This window comes from Salvelinus namaycush, chromosome 28 (assembly GCF_016432855.1).
Source record: "Salvelinus namaycush isolate Seneca chromosome 28, SaNama_1.0, whole genome shotgun sequence".
Lineage (NCBI taxonomy): Eukaryota > Metazoa > Chordata > Actinopteri > Salmoniformes > Salmonidae > Salvelinus > Salvelinus namaycush.
This window is the reverse complement of record NC_052334.1, coordinates 8,113,031-8,129,620: the sequence shown is the minus strand read 5'-3', so window position 1 is coordinate 8,129,620 and position 16,590 is coordinate 8,113,031. Positions and strand designations below refer to the sequence as shown.

At 43.1% G+C, this 16,590-nt stretch overlaps 1 pseudogene; it reads left to right on the top strand.

The window, feature by feature from the left end:
• LOC120023015 overlaps positions 1 to 16,590 on the top strand; it is a 143,851-nt pseudogene that overhangs the window by 109,715 nt on the left and 17,546 nt on the right.

Sequence of the window (16,590 nt, the reverse complement as noted above, 5' to 3'; positions counted from 1 at the left end):
CACCTTTAGCTGTACCTTTAAACACACCTTTAGCTGTACCTTTAAACACACCTTTAGCTGTACCTTTAAACACACCTTTAGCTGTTCCTTTAAACACACCTTTAGCTGTTCCTTTAAACACACCTTTAGCTCTACCTTTAAACACACCTTTAGCTGTACCTTTAAACACACCTTTAGCTGTTCCTTTAAACACACCTTTAGCTGTTCCTTTAAACACACCTTTAGCTGTACCTTTAAACACACCTTCAGCTGTTCCTTTAAACACACCTTTAGCTGTTCCTTTAAACACACCTTTAGCTGTACCTTTAAACACACCTTTAGCTCTACCTTTAAACACACCTTTAGCTCTACCTTTAAACACACCTTCAGCTGTACCTTTAAACACACCTTTAGCTCTACCTTTAAACACATCTTTAGCTCTACCTTTAAACACACCTTTAGCTGTTCCTTTAAACACACCTTTAGCTGTTTCTTTAAACACACCTTTAACTGTTCCTTTAAACACACCTTTAGCTGTACCTTTAAACACACCTTTAGCTCTACCTTTAAACACATCTTTAGCTGTACCTTTAAACACACCTTTAGCTGTACCTTTAAACACATCTTTAGCTCTACCTTTAAACACACCTTTAGCTGTACCTTTAAACACACCTTTAGCTCTACCTTTAAACACATCTTTAGCTCTACCTTTAAACACACCTTTAGCTGTACCTTTAAACACACCTTTAGCTGTACCTTTAAACACACCTTTAGCTGTACCTTTAAACACACCTTTAGCTGTACCTTTAAACACACCTTCAGCTGTACCTTTAAACACACCTTCAGCTGTTCCTTTAAACACACCTTCAGCTGTTCCTTTAAACACACCTTTAGCTGTTCCTTTAAACACACCTTTAGCTGTTCCTTTAAACACACCTTTAACTGTTCCTTTAAACACACCTTTAGCTGTACCTTTAAACACACCTTTAGCTGTACCTTTAAACACACCTTTAGCTGTACCTTTAAACACACCTTTAGCTGTTCCTTTAAACACACCTTTAGCTCTACCTTTAAACACACCTTTAGCTGTACCTTTAAACACACCTTTAGCTGTTCCTTTAAACACACCTTTAGCTCTACCTTTAAACACACCTTTAGCTCTACCTTTAAACACACCTTCAGCTGTTCCTTTAAACACACCTTTAGCTCTACCTTTAAACACACCTTTAGCTGTTTCTTTAAACACACCTTTAGCTGTACCTTTAAACACACCTTTAGCTCTACCTTTAAACACACCTTTAGCTCTACCTTTAAACACACCTTTAGCTGTTCCTTTAAACACACCTTTAGCTGTACCTTTAAACACACCTTTAGCTGTACCTTTAAACACACCTTTAGCTGTTCCTTTAAACACACCTTTAGCTGTACCTTTAAACACACCTTTAGCTGTACCTTTAAACACACCTTTAGCTGTTCCTTTAAACACACCTTTAGCTGTTCCTTTAAACACACCTTTAGCTCTACCTTTAAACACACCTTTAGCTGTACCTTTAAACACACCTTTAGCTGTTTCTTTAAACACACCTTTAGCTGTTCCTTTAAACACACCTTTAGCTGTACCTTTAAACACACCTTTAGCTGTTCCTTTAAACACACCTTTAGCTGTACCTTTAAACACACCTTTAGCTGTACCTTTAAACACACCTTTAGCTGTACCTTTAAACACACCTTTAGCTGTTCCTTTAAACACACCTTTAGCTGTTCCTTTAAACACACCTTTAGCTCTACCTTTAAACACACCTTTAGCTGTACCTTTAAACACACCTTTAGCTGTTTCTTTAAACACACCTTTAGCTGTTTCTTTAAACACACCTTTAGCTCTACCTTTAAACACACCTTCAGCTGTTCCTTTAAACACATCTTTAGCTGTTTCTTTAAACACACCTTTAGCTCTACCTTTAAACACACCTTTAGCTCTACCTTTAAACACATCTTTAGCTGTACCTTTAAACACACCTTCAGCTGTACCTTTAAACACACCTTTAGCTCTACCTTTAAACACATCTTTAGCTCTACCTTTAAACACACCTTTAGCTGTACCTTTAAACACACCTTTAACTGTACCTTTAAACACACCTTTAACTGTTCCTTTAAACACATCTTTAGCTCTACCTTTAAACACACCTTTAGCTCTACCTTTAAACACACCTTTAGCTGTACCTTTAAACACACCTTTAGCTGTACCTTTAAACACATCTTTAGCTCTACCTTTAAACACACCTTTAGCTGTACCTTTAAACACACCTTTAGCTCTACCTTTAAACACATCTTTAGCTCTACCTTTAAACACACCTTTAGCTGTACCTTTAAACACACCTTTAGCTGTACCTTTAAACACACCTTTAGCTCTACCTTTAAACACATCTTTAGCTGTACCTTTAAACACACCTTCAGCTGTACCTTTAAACACACCTTCAGCTGTTCCTTTAAACACACCTTCAGCTGTTCCTTTAAACACACCTTTAGCTGTTCCTTTAAACACACCTTTAGCTGTTCCTTTAAACACACCTTTAACTGTTCCTTTAAACACACCTTTAGCTGTACCTTTAAACACACCTTCAGCTGTACTTTTAAACACACCTTTAGCTGTACCTTTAAACACACCTTCAGCTGTACTTTTAAACACACCTTTAGCTCTACCTTTAAACACACCTTTAGCTGTTCCTTTAAACACACCTTTAGCTGTTTCTTTAAACACACCTTTAGCTCTACCTTTAAACACACCTTTAGCTCTACCTTTAAACACACCTTTAGCTGTTCCTTTAAACACACCTTTAGCTCTACCTTTAAACACACCTTTAGCTGTTTCTTTAAACACACCTTTAGCTGTACCTTTAAACACACCTTTAGCTCTACCTTTAAACACACCTTTAGCTCTACCTTTAAACACACCTTTAGCTGTTCCTTTAAACACACCTTTAGCTCTACCTTTAAACACACCTTTAGCTGTACCTTTAAACACACCTTTAGCTGTTCCTTTAAACACACCTTTAACTGTACCTTTAAACACACCTTTAGCTGTTCCTTTAAACACACCTTTAGCTCTACCTTTAAACACACCTTTAGCTGTACCTTTAAACACACCTTTAGCTGTTTCTTTAAACACACCTTTAGCTGTTTCTTTAAACACATCTTTAGCTGTACCTTTAAACACACCTTTAGCTGTACCTTTAAACACACCTTCAGCTGTACCTTTAAACACACCTTTAGCTCTACCTTTAAACACACCTTTAGCTGTTCCTTTAAACACACCTTTAGCTGTTCCTTTAAACACACCTTTAGCTGTTCCTTTAAACACACCTTCAGCTGTTCCTTTAAACACACCTTCAGCTGTACCTTTAAACACACCTTCAGCTGTTCCTTTAAACACACCTTCAGCTGTTCCTTTAAACACACCTTCAGCTGTACCTTTAAACACACCTTTAGCTGTTCCTTTAAACACACCTTTAGCTGTTCCTTTAAACACACCTTTAACTGTTCCTTTAAACACACCTTTAGCTCTACCTTTAAACACACCTTCAGCTGTTCCTTTAAACACACCTTCAGCTGTTCCTTTAAACACACCTTTAGCTGTTCCTTTAAACACACCTTTAGCTGTACCTTTAAACACACCTTTAGCTGTACCTTTAAACACACCTTTAGCTCTACCTTTAAACACATCTTTAGCTCTACCTTTGATTGATTTATTGATGATTGATACCTAATTGTGAGCACAATAACGTAGTGACACATTGTGCCTGTATGTCATCTACAGGACTGGGAGACATGTGAGAGAGGCATCGAGGGTTCTCTGGACAAGCTGAGGGAGTTCAAACAGCAGTTATCTCAGCCCCTCCCTGATCACCACGAGGACTTGCAAGCTGAACAGATGCGATGCAAGGTAACTTTAGATCTGCAACCTGCTCAATACAGCTCATGGAGACACATACTGAAGTGACTCATATACCATCTAACATAATACATTTTATTTCTGTTTATTTTGCCTTTATTTTAACAGGGAGCCCAAGCTCTATCCATGAGACCAAGGTCTCTTTCGCAAGGGGGCCATGCATGCAAACAATTGACAAAATACAAGAGAATAGTACCATGTTTTTCCTTCACTCAGAATCACCTTTATCCGCCAAGTACATTTACATGTACTGTGAATTTGAACTGGTGAAGTGGTGCTGACATTGCCTTACAATAAGCAGAATACACAGACAGAATATAGACAAAAGAATGTACACTTAATCTGCTGATCACGGCGGCCTGTCACTCCAATGACCTACACTACCGTTCAAAAGTGGGGTCACTTAGAAACGTCCTCAACTGGCAGCTTCATTAAATAGAACCCGCAAAACACCAGTCTCAACGTCAACAGTGAAGAGGCGACTCCGGGATGCTGGCCTTCTAGGCAGGGTTACAAAGAAAAAGCCATATCTCAGACTGGCCAATAAAAGGAAAAGATTAAGATTGGCAAAGAACACAGACACTGGACAGAGGAGCTCTGCCTAAAAGGCCAGCATCCCTGAGTCGCCTCTTCACTGTTGACGTCGAGACTGGTGTTTTGCGGGTACTATTTAATGACGCAGCCAGTTGAGGACTTGTGAGGCGTCTGTTTCTTAAACTAGACACTCTAATTTACTTGTCCTCTTGCTCAGTTGTGCACCGGGGCCTCCCACTCTTCTTTCTATTCTGGTTAGAGCCAGTTTGCGCTGTTCTGTGAAGGGAGTTGTACATAGCATTGTACGAGATGTTAAGTTTCTTGGCAATTTCTCGCATGGAATAGCCTTCATTTCTCAGAACAAGAATAAACTGACGAGTTTCAGAAGAAAATTCTTTGTTTCTGGCCATTTTGAGCCTGTAATCGAACACACAAATGCTGATGCTCCACATACTCAACTAGTCTAAAGAAGGCCAGTTTTAATGCTTCTTTAATCAGAAGAACAGTTTTCAGCTGTGCTAACATAATTGCAAAAGGGTTTTCTAATGATCAATTAGCCTTTTAAAATGATAAACTTGGATTAGCTAACACAACGTGCCGTTGGAACACAGGAGTGATGGTTGCTGATCAGAACAACAATGGGCCTCTGTACGCCTATATAGATATTCCATAAACAAATCTGCCATTTCCAGCTACAATTGTAATTTACAACATTATTTACAACATCAGAAATACATGTCTACACTGTATTTCTGATCAATTTGATGTTATTTTAATGGACAAAAAATTTGCTTTTCTTTGAAAAACAAGGACAATTCTAAGTGACCCCAAACTTTTGAACAGTAGTGTACCTATTATGTCTATCACATGTTCAGTACTGCAGAGAGCAGTAAACAGCTCCTGGCATCCGTGGGGAATGTTGGAGGAATGTTGAAGGAATGTCGTGATGTAATAAGAACAAACCCATTGAGGTGCCAATTGAGTTTGTCTGTAATTACATCAGTTAAATATGCCTCCAAACCAAGATGTTCTGCATCTGCTAAGGTCATTATGGCTAAGAATAAACCTGCTTTAGGTCAACGAAAGTAGCAACATTCTCTTCTCCCATGACCAGGACTTGGAGAAGACGTTTGACGGCTGGACAGAAGACCTAGCCCACCTGACGGTGCTGAGGGAGTCCCTGTCTAGCTACATCAGTGCTGAGGACCTGTCTGTCCTACAGGAACGCATGGAGCTTCTGCACCGCCAGTGGGAGGAAATCTGTCACCAGGTACTGTATGGCTGTTGAATATGTTGCTGTACAGTGTACTGCTGCCAGCATGGCAGCACGGTTTGAATCCAGCCCACTGCTCTTTCAGCACTCTCTCTCCTACCTTTCACGTCTGTTTCTCTATATCAAATCAACACACATACAAATAAATATATGTTAATGTGAGGAGAAGCAGTTTCTGACACAATACAGATCCTGTATCTTAATTTGAGAAGGTTCCACACAACAGGACAATAATCCTGCAGCAAAAGGAAATGTATATTGTTATGTGGATTATAATTAACATAATCATTTTTTTTTATAGGGGTTGATACAATCAAGTCTGACATTTTCAAGTGGAGATTACGAACTTTAGAAGCCTTTTTATACCTCGAATACACTACAAGTTTGCATTTCTTGATGTGCAGGAAAATTCCTTTTGCAACAGGACGATCAAATTAAAATACAGCATCTGTAGGTGGCGTGTCATCAGTCTGGCAACAGAGACAAGAGCAGTTATTTTAAGTTGTAATAACATGTGGTCCCAATGCTCCACTACATACAGTAGGACAAGGGTAAATCTTTCAGGCTTGCACTGACTAAATTGTGGAATTTTAGTAATTTAGCAGACACTTATCCAGAGCAACAATGGTTAAGTGCCTTGCTCAAGGGCGCATCAACAGATGTTTCACCTAGTCGCAAGAGAGTTGGCAAGAGAGCAGAAACAGATCTGGCATCCAGGCTCTGCACTGGGCCGTATGCAAATGTAGAAAGGGGCATGCGTGCAACTAAGTCTGAGGTAGAGAGAAACCTCAATACAAAACAGTGCAGGATGCCTCCCCCTTCAAACGACATCCAGTGTTGTATATGAGTATGTTGACCAGAGACCAGATAGTGACAGAAAACACTGTGTTAGATCTATTACTTCAAGCAACACCTCTAGACATCTACTGCTGCAGTACCTCTTAATTGCGGTTCTGCTAAATCTATGCATATTACCTAGTACCGGTAGTTGTGTATGTTTATTTTTTATGGGGAAAAGTTCATTTATTTTATCTGTGCAGCTAACAAGTATCCTTACCATGGTGAATTACTCATAAATGAGTATATGTATTTACAAAGTGTGAGTTTCCATGTGTCTGTCTTGCTGTCTCTCTCTCTCCATAGCTATCCCTGCGGCAGCAGCAGGGGGGTGAGAAGCTGAATGAGTGGGCTGTGTTTAAGGAGAAGAACAGGGAGCTCTGTGATTGGCTTACCCAAATGGAGAGCAAGGTCTCCCAGAATGGAGAAGTCAGAATCGAGGAGATGATCGAGAAGCTACGCAAGGTAAACACCAACAGAAACTTAAACTACATTATGCATAACTTTTCATGTTTTAGTTTTAGACAGATATCCCATTGAACTGTACTACTGTACTCTACTCTGATATACTCTACTGTACTCTGTTATACTGTACTCTGTTATACTCTACTCTGTTAAACTCTACTCTGATGTACTCTTCTGTAATCTGTTATACTCTACTCTGATCTGTTATACTCTGATCTATTATACTCTACTCTGATGTACTGTACTCTACTCTGTTATACTCTACTCTGTTCTACTCTACTCTGATCTACTCTACTGTACTCTGTTATACTGTACTCTGTTATACTGTACTCTGATCTACTCTATTCTAGGAATACAGGCTTGTGTTATAATTTGTTGTGGCAGGCCTCCCGGGTGGCGCAGTGGTCTAGGGCACTGCATCGCAGTGCTAGCTCTGGGTTCGCGCCCAGGCTCTGTCGCAGCCGGCCGCGACCGGGAGGTCCGTGGGGCGACGCACAATTGGGCTAGCGTCATCCGGGTTAGGGAGGGTTTGGCCGGTAGGGATATCCTTGTCTCATCGCGCTCCAGCGACTCCTGTGGCGGGCCGGGCGCAGTGCGCGCTAACCAAGGGGGCCAGGTGCACGGTGTTTCCTCCGACACATTGGTGCGGCTGGCTTCCGGGTTGGAGGCGCGCTGTGTTAAGAAGCAGTGCGGCTTGGTTGGGTTGTGCTTCGGAGGACGCGTGGCTTTCGACCTTCGTCTCTCCCGAGCCCGTACGGGAGTTGTAGCGATGAGACAAGATAGTAATTACTAGCAATTGGATACCACGAAAATTGGGGAGAAAATTTAAAAATAAATAAATAAATAATTTGTTGTGGTAGTTGATCGCTCTTTCAATCGTTTTTCATTCCAAATATAACATTACTTTTCCACCGGGTCTGACTACTGTATTTCCGCTGTACTCAAACCGCTCTAAAGTGTATCTATCCCTCCTCTCTCAGGACTATTATGAGGAGATAGCGGTGGCCCAGGAGAACAAGCAGCAGCTGTACCAGCTGGGGGAGAGACTGGTCAAGGCCAGCCATGAGACCAAGGCATCTGAGATAGAACACAAACTCAGCATGGTGGGCGAGCGCTGGCAACACCTGCTGGACCTCATCGGAGCCAGGTAAGGATACTACGGCTGTGTGTGTGTGGGAAAGGAAGTACATGGATACACTGTAGTCCCAAAGGGCCATTGGCATTAATGTTTGCTTTGATGCAAACTTTTTCTTGGCTGTCAGAAACACTCTGGCTTTCTCAGTGTACAGTACTTGGCACAATCTATACTCAATGTGACTTCTTGGTTAAATTAAATAAAAGCAATGAGTGGAAAGAAGCGATTTAATGACGTTGTTAATGGTTTGTTAATTGTCTTTAGGTGCTTTATCACCAGGAATCTACTGCGTTGTGTATGTTTTTCTAAAACAACTACTATGTATCCCACTGGCAGATTGAAGAAGCTGAGGGAGACTCTGGTGGCAGTGCAGCAGCTGGATAAGAACATGATTAGTCTGCGGTCCTGGCTGACCCACATAGAGACTGAGCTGTCCAGACCCATCCTATACGACACCTGTGACTCCCAGGAGATACAGAGGAAGCTGGACCTGCAGCAGGTAAATACTGTGTCAGTAGCCTGGTGGTCTGTTTATGATTTCTCACCAACTCCTATAGTCATTGTCACTGCAACGGTCATACAGATGTAGTATCTTAATTTGAGACAGATTTCTACAGCAGGAAAATAATTCTGCAGCAACAGCAAATGTGAATTATTATGTGGATTGTTATTAATGAAATGTTTTGTAAGGGTTGATACATTTTTCATTAGGGCAAATTAAGTCTGACATTTTAGAGTGTAAATTATGAACTTTAGAAGCATTTTTTAAACCTTGAACACACTACAAGTTCTCATTTCCTGCTGTGCAGGAACTTTCTTAGCAACATAAGAGTGATCAAATTAGATCCTACATCTGTAGCAGTTGGTAAGACAGCACAAACAGACCTGGGACCACCAGGCTACCTCATCAGTGGGCTGTGGGTACTTTGAAACACATTGTAGCGTACACCCCCTGGTATAGCTATTGATACTTGAAAAAAAAGGAAGAGCCGCACACTCTAGGAGCTCAGATGCAATAATTTAATAACTTAATAACCAACGTTTTGACAGACAAGCTGTCTTCATCGGGGTATAATGACAAACACTGTGAGTCACTAGTTTATAAAGTGTTAAAGAACACACACAGGTGTCTGTAATCATGGCCGGGTGTGGCCTGATATCATTGGTTAATTCTCAGATATAAGAAGAACATACAAAAACATGAATGGATAGCATACGATAATATATACAATTTGGCTACATAGGCCTACAAACATTTATAATGAATAGCAAAATCACAATAATCACAAGAATGGCTTCAGATCAAAGTCTACGTTGAGACCGAAGAGAGCAAGGGTTTTTAAGTTAAAGATCCAGGCAGCCTCTCGTTTTAACAATAAATTGTCAAGGTCACCCCCTCTCCTAGGGAGGGTGACATGTTCGATGGCCATATAACGTAGGGGCGAAATCGAGTGGTTCGCTTCCAAAAAGTGGGCCGCCACTGATACAGCTACATAATCAATAACGGTGGTTTATGTTGATATTTTATTGATCCCTGTTTAGTTCCCAGCAGACAGGCTTATAGACAGTACAACAGAGGTATGCTTATTGAAAAGTCTAAGTAGGCTTCTTGATTTTAAAAACGATTAAGATCAACATCCTCTTTCTGTAACATAATATAAGATAACATCTTTCCATCTTTCTCTCCGTCCACCCAGGAGCTTCAGCGTGACATAGAGAAGCACAGCACAAGTGTGGCGTCTGCGTTGAACCTGTGTGAGGTGTTGTTACACGACTGTGACGTCTGTGCCACGGACACAGAGTGTGATTCCATCCAGCAGACCACCAGGAACCTGGACCGCCGCTGGAGGAGCATCTGTACCCTGTCCATGGAGAGGAGGCTCAAGTACGAGACACGCTACATTTAGGATTTAGGCGCTGTAGTTTCTAAAGTAGTCCGAATTTTTACTTTCAAGACTATCAACAAGTGCAGTGATGTAATTCTAGGTTTGGTAAATTTGGAAACATGTACTTGTGATATAGGCTCTCACCACAACTTAAACTGTCCATATCGTTTTAATGTGTAAGGATTGAAGAGACATGGCGTTTATGGCAGAAGTTCTTAGAAGACTTTATGCGTTTTGAGGAGTGGCTAGTGACCTCAGAGAAGACCGCTGCTCTACCCAACTCTTCAGGAGTACTGTACACAGTGGCCAAGGAAGAACTCAAGAAGTTTGAGGTACAGACATGCTACTACAGACCACCTAGTCCTAGTTGGATATAACCACTATATTCTCCTTTCATATACAGTACATACAGTGCATTCGGGAAAGTATTCAGACCCATTGACTTTTTCCACATTTTGTTAACATTACAGCCTTATTCTAAAATAGATTATATTTATTTGATCAATCTACACACAATACCCTATAATGACAAAGCGAATACAGGTTTTTAGAAATGTTTGCAAATTTATTTAAAAAATAAATAAATAACAGAAACACCTTATTTACATAAGCATTCAGACCCTTTGAGACTCTAAATTGAGCTGAGGTGCATCCTGTTTCCATTGATCATGGTTCATCCTTGGTCTGGTTCAGTCTGGTTCATCCTTGGGAGCAATTTCCAGACGCTTGAAGGTACCATGTTCATCTATACAAACAATAGTACGCAAGTATTAACATCATGGGACCACGCTGCCGTCATACTGCTCAGGAAGGAGACGCGTTCTGTCTCCTAGAGATGAACCTACTTTGGTGCGAAAAGTGCAAACCAATCCCAGAATAACAGCAAAGGACCTTGTGATAATGCTGGAGGAAACAGGTACAAAAGTATCTATATCCACAGTAAAACGAGTCCTATAGAAAATGTGTGGGCAGAACTGAAAAAGCATGTGCAAGCAAGGAGGACTACAAACCTAACTCCGTTACACCAGCTCTCTCAGAAGGAATGGGCCATAATTCACCCGCCTTATTGTGGGAAGCTTGTGGAAGGCTACCCAAAACATTTGACCCAAGTTAAACAATTTAAAGGCAATGCTACCAAATACTAATTGAGTGTATGTAAACTTCTGACCCACTGGGAATGTGATGAAAGAAAGAAATAATTCTCTCTACTATTATTCTGACATTTCACATTCTTAAAATAAAGTGGTGATCCTAACTGACCTAAGACAGGGAATTTTTACTACGTTTAAATGTCAGGAATTGTGAAAAACTGAGTTTAACTGCATTTAGGCTAAGGTGTATGTGAACTTCCGACTTCAACTGTACCTGTCTATATATGGTCCCACAGTTGAGTGCATGTCAGAGCAAAAACCAAGCCCTGAGGTCGAAGGAATTGTCCGTAGACAGGCTCCGAGACAGGATTGTGTCGAGGAACAGATCTGGGGAAGGGTACCAAAAAATGTCTGCAGCATTGAAGTTCCTCAAGAACACAGTGGCCTCCATCATTCTTAAATGAAAGAAGTTTGGAACCACCAGATGGACTCTTGCTAGAGCTGGCCGCCCGGCAAAACTGAACATTCGGGGGAGAAGTGCCTTGGTCAGGGAGGTGACCAAGAACCCGATGGTTACTCTGACAGAGCTGCAGAGTTCCTTTGTGGAGATGGAAGAACCTTCCAGAAGGACAGCCATCTCTGCAGCACGCCACCAATCTGGCCTTTATGGTAGTGGCCAGACGGAAACCCCTCCTCAGTAGAAGGCACAGGCCATCCCGCTTGGCGTTTGACAAAAGGCACCTAAAGGACTCTCAGACCATGGGAAACAAGATTATCTGGTCTGATGAAACCAAGATTGAACTCTTTGGTCTGAATGCCAAGCGTCACGTCTGGAGGAAACCTGGCACCATCCCTACGGTTACTCATGGTGGTGACAGCATCATGCTGTGGGGATGTTTTTCAGTGGTCTCCCAGTGGAGACTAACCAGGATTGAGGGAAAGATGAACGGTGCAAAGTACAGAGATCCTTGATGAAACCTGCTCCAGAGCAGTCAGAACCTCAGGCTGGGGCTAAGGTTCACCTTCCAACAGGACAACGACCCTAAACACAGAGCCAAGACAATGCAGGAATAGCTTTGGGACAAGTCTCTGAATGTCCTTGAGTGGCCCAGCCAGAGCCCGGACTTGAACCCGATCGAACATCTTTGGAAAGACCTGAAAATAACTGTGCAGCGACGCTCCCCATCCAACCTGACAGAGCTTGAGATGATCTGCAGAGAAGAATGGGAGAAACTCCCCAAATACAGGTGTGGCAAGCTTGTAGCTTCATACCCAATAAGACTAGAGGCTGTAATCGCTGCCAAAGGTGCTTCAACAAAGTACTGAGTAAAGGGTCTGAATACTTAGGTACATTTGCAAACATTTCTAAAAACCTATTTTTTTTGTCTTTACGGGGTATTGTGTGTAGATTGATGAAGGGGGGAAAACAATTTAATACATTTTAGAATAAGGGTGTAACGTAACAAAATGTGGAAAAGGTCAAGGGGTCTGAACACTTTCAGAATGCACTTTACATGGACAAAACTCATAACTCATCCCTGAGCAATAAATTGATCAATTAAATGGTCAATGAAATTATCAAGCAACTTGTCTCTTTTTTAGATTCTAAATGTGTTGGTTATATTTGTGTGTGTGTTCCAGGCGTTTCAGTTTCAGGCCCATGAGAGCCTGACCCAGCTGGAGACGATCAATAAGCAGTACCGCCGTCTGGCCAGGGAGAACCGCACAGACTCCTCCTGTCGCCTCCGGGAAATGTCCCACGACGGGAACCAGCGCTGGGATAACCTGCAGAAGAGGGTGGCCTCCATCCTCCGCAGGCTCAAGGTACAGAGTCATATCCAGAGGAGGCCTCGTTGAGCAACTGTAACACAACAGAAAGTATGGTGTATATAGTCCAATCCCACTGGGCAAACACTGGCTGAATCAACGTTGTTTCCACGTCATTTCAATGAAATTACTTTGAACCAACGTAGAATAGACGTTGAATTGATGTCTGTGCCCAGTGGGATTCTACACTTCTGAGGGTTGGTACTGCTCTCGGAAAGAAACTATACCAGCAAGGAAGTAATTTCATTGGTTCTAGTCGGCAGAATCATGTGGAGTGTCTGCACGAAGTTCCAGTTCGAAGAAAAAAATGTTTTTGCTGCAAGAGATGTGTACGCTAAAGCATCTCTTTATGATTTCTCCAGCACTTTATCAATCAGCGTGAGGAGTTTGAGACAGCCAGAGACAGCGTCGTGGTGTGGCTCACTGAGATTGACCTGCAGCTCACCAACATAGAACACTTCTCAGAGTGTGACATCCGAACCAAGATCAAACAGCTCCGGGTAAGGATGGCCTCTTTACACAAGTGATTATTGTTCTCTCGATATCCTACATATTTTTCCGCTCTTCAATAACTCGACTATACTACGAATTCTATCAGTAATCATTGAAATAATCACATAATCACTATTTCTGACTGCTATGGAACCGGGTAGCAAAACTAAAACAAACTCCTACCATGGCTCAACTGTATCCTAACCACCATGTTCCTAAAACACACTGTATTCAGTCTGGCCTCTGCTTCGCTTGTTTTTTATACCAGGCGTTCCAGCAGGAGATTTCTCTGACCACGGGGAAGGTCGGGCACATCTTCCACCAGGGAGAGGTGCTGCTACAGAAGAGTGAGCCTCTGGATGCTGCTGTTATAGAGGAGGAGCTGGAGGAGCTGCGGAGATACTACCAGGAGGAGTTTGGACGCGTGGAACGTTACTATAAGAAGCTGATCCGACTACCGGTGAGCCCAGGGATGACGTCTACTGAGCCCTTGTTCTTTTCATTTTGATGCTGACTGTCTCTTTTTTGACTGTCTCATAGGTGTACCTTAACCTCCCATCCTTCCTCTTCCAGCTGACAGGAGAAGAGTACGATGTGTCATTCTCGGACCAGGAGATTGAACTGGATGAACCTGGGGACCTGTTCAGCATTCCCTGGAGTGAACGTCTTGGAGACCTGAGTTCCCCTCTGCACTCCCTGACTGCCCCCCTCTGTACTGGGGCTGAGCGCTCGGGCAGGGGCACCCCAGCCAGCGTGGACTCCATCCCCCTGGAGTGGGACCATGACTACGACCTGAGAAAGAGGCTGGAGAGTGCCAGCAGGGCCCTGGGCCTGGCCTCTGAGCACGAGGAGCACAGAGAGGAGGGGAACTACCAGGGATCAGCTTCTGCTTCCGCTCTGTCAGGTCAGTGTAGTCTACACCCCTCATCCCTGCACCACTACTGTCAGGTCAGTGTAGTCTACACCCCTCATCCCTGCACCACTACTGTCAGGTCAGTGTAGTCTACACCCCTCATCCCTGCACCACTACTGTCAGGTCAGTGTAGTCTACACCCCTCATCCCTGCACCACTACTGTCAGGTCAGTGTAGTCTACACCCCTCATCCCTGCACCACTACTGTCAGGTCAGTGTAGTCTACACCCCTCATCCCTGCACCACTACTGTCAGGTCAGTGTAGTCTACACCCCTCATCACTGCACCACTACTGTCAGGTCAGTGTAGTCTACACCCCTCATCCCTGCACCACTACTGTCAGGTCAGTGTAGTCTACACCCCTCATCCCTGCACCACTACTGTCAGGTCAGTGTAGTCTACACCCCTCATCCCTGCACCACTACTGTCAGGTCAGTGTAGTCTACACCCCTCATCCCTGCACCACTACTGTCAGGTCAGTGTAGTCTACACCCCTCATCCCTGCACCACTACTGTCAGGTCAGTGTAGTCTACACCCCTCATCCCTGCACCACTACTGTCAGGTCAGTGTAGTCTACACCCCTCATCCCTGCACCACTACTGTCAGGTCAGTGTAGTCTATACCCCTCATCCCTGCACCACTACTGTCAGGTCAGTGTAGTCTACACCCCTCATCCCTGCACCACTACTGTCAGGTCAGTGTAGTCTACACCCCTCATCCCTGCACCACTACTGTCAGGTCAGTGTAGTCTACACCCCTCATCCCTGCACCACTACTGTCAGGTCAGTGTAGTCTACACCCCTCATCCCTGCACCACTACTGTCAGGTCAGTGTAGTCTACACCCCTCATCCCTGCACCACTACTGTCAGGTCAGTGTAGTCTACACCCCTCATCCCTGCACCACTACTGTCAGGTCAGTGTAGTCTACACCCCTCATCCCTGCACCACTACTGTCAGGTACTAATGATACCAGACCCCTCATCCCTGCACCACTACTGTCAGGTACTAATGATACCAGACCCCTCATCCCTGCACCACTACTGTCAGGTACTAATGATACCAGACCCCTCATCCCTGCACCACTACTGTCAGGTACTAATGATACCAGACCCCTCATCCCTGCACCACTACTATCAGGTACTAATGATACCAGACCCCTCATCCCTGCACCACTACTGTCAGGGACTAATGATACCAGACCCCTCATCCCTGCACCACTACTGTCAGGGACTAATGATACCAGACCCCTCATCCCTGCACCACTACTGTCAGGTACTAATGATACCAGACCCCTCATCCCTGCACCACTACTGTCAGGTACTAATGATACCAGACCCCTCATCCCTGCACCACTACTGTCAGGTACTAATGATACCAGACCCCTCATCCCTGCACCACTACTGTCAGGTACTAATGATACCAGACCCCTCACAACTTACTGGCAGGTACTGGGGATAAGATAGCCTCGATCTCAGAGAGGTCGTCTGAGGTCATCTGATGGTAGGCAACATGCCTTGCTGTGGAAAACTAACTCTCACAGCCTGCTTTCTGCCTGCTACGAGTTTGGTTTGGTTTTCTCACAGGCACACTGAAACATAACAGCAGGCATCGTTAACTAACAGCACCGCTTTCTAACATTTTGCATTTGATTTGTGCGGCACGTAGGCTACTGTAGCTAACCTCAAGCTGATTTCTTGTGTTGGCATCCTGTGTGTTTTAAAGGTCCATGTTGTTGTGCGCATCTTCTGGGGAAATGTTTTCTGTCTATTGTTTTATTGTGCTCAAAATGTTCTTCGTACATCGTCTTCTAATTTACGACTGGATGGATAACACTAACTATTAATGATATCTCACAACGTGGATGATAACACTAATTATTAATGAGATCTCACAACGTGGATGATAACACTAATTATTAATGAGATCTCACAACGTGGATGATAACACTAACTATTAATGATATCTCACAACGTGGATGATAACACTAACTATTAATGATATCTCAGTGTGGATGGATAACACTAACTATTAATGATATCTCACAACGTGGATGATAACACTAACTATTAATGATATCTCACAACGTGGATGATAACACTAACTATTAATGATATCTCAGTGTGGATGGATAACACTAACTATTAATGATATCTCACAACGTGGATGATAACACTAACTATTAATGATATCTCACAACGTGGATGGAT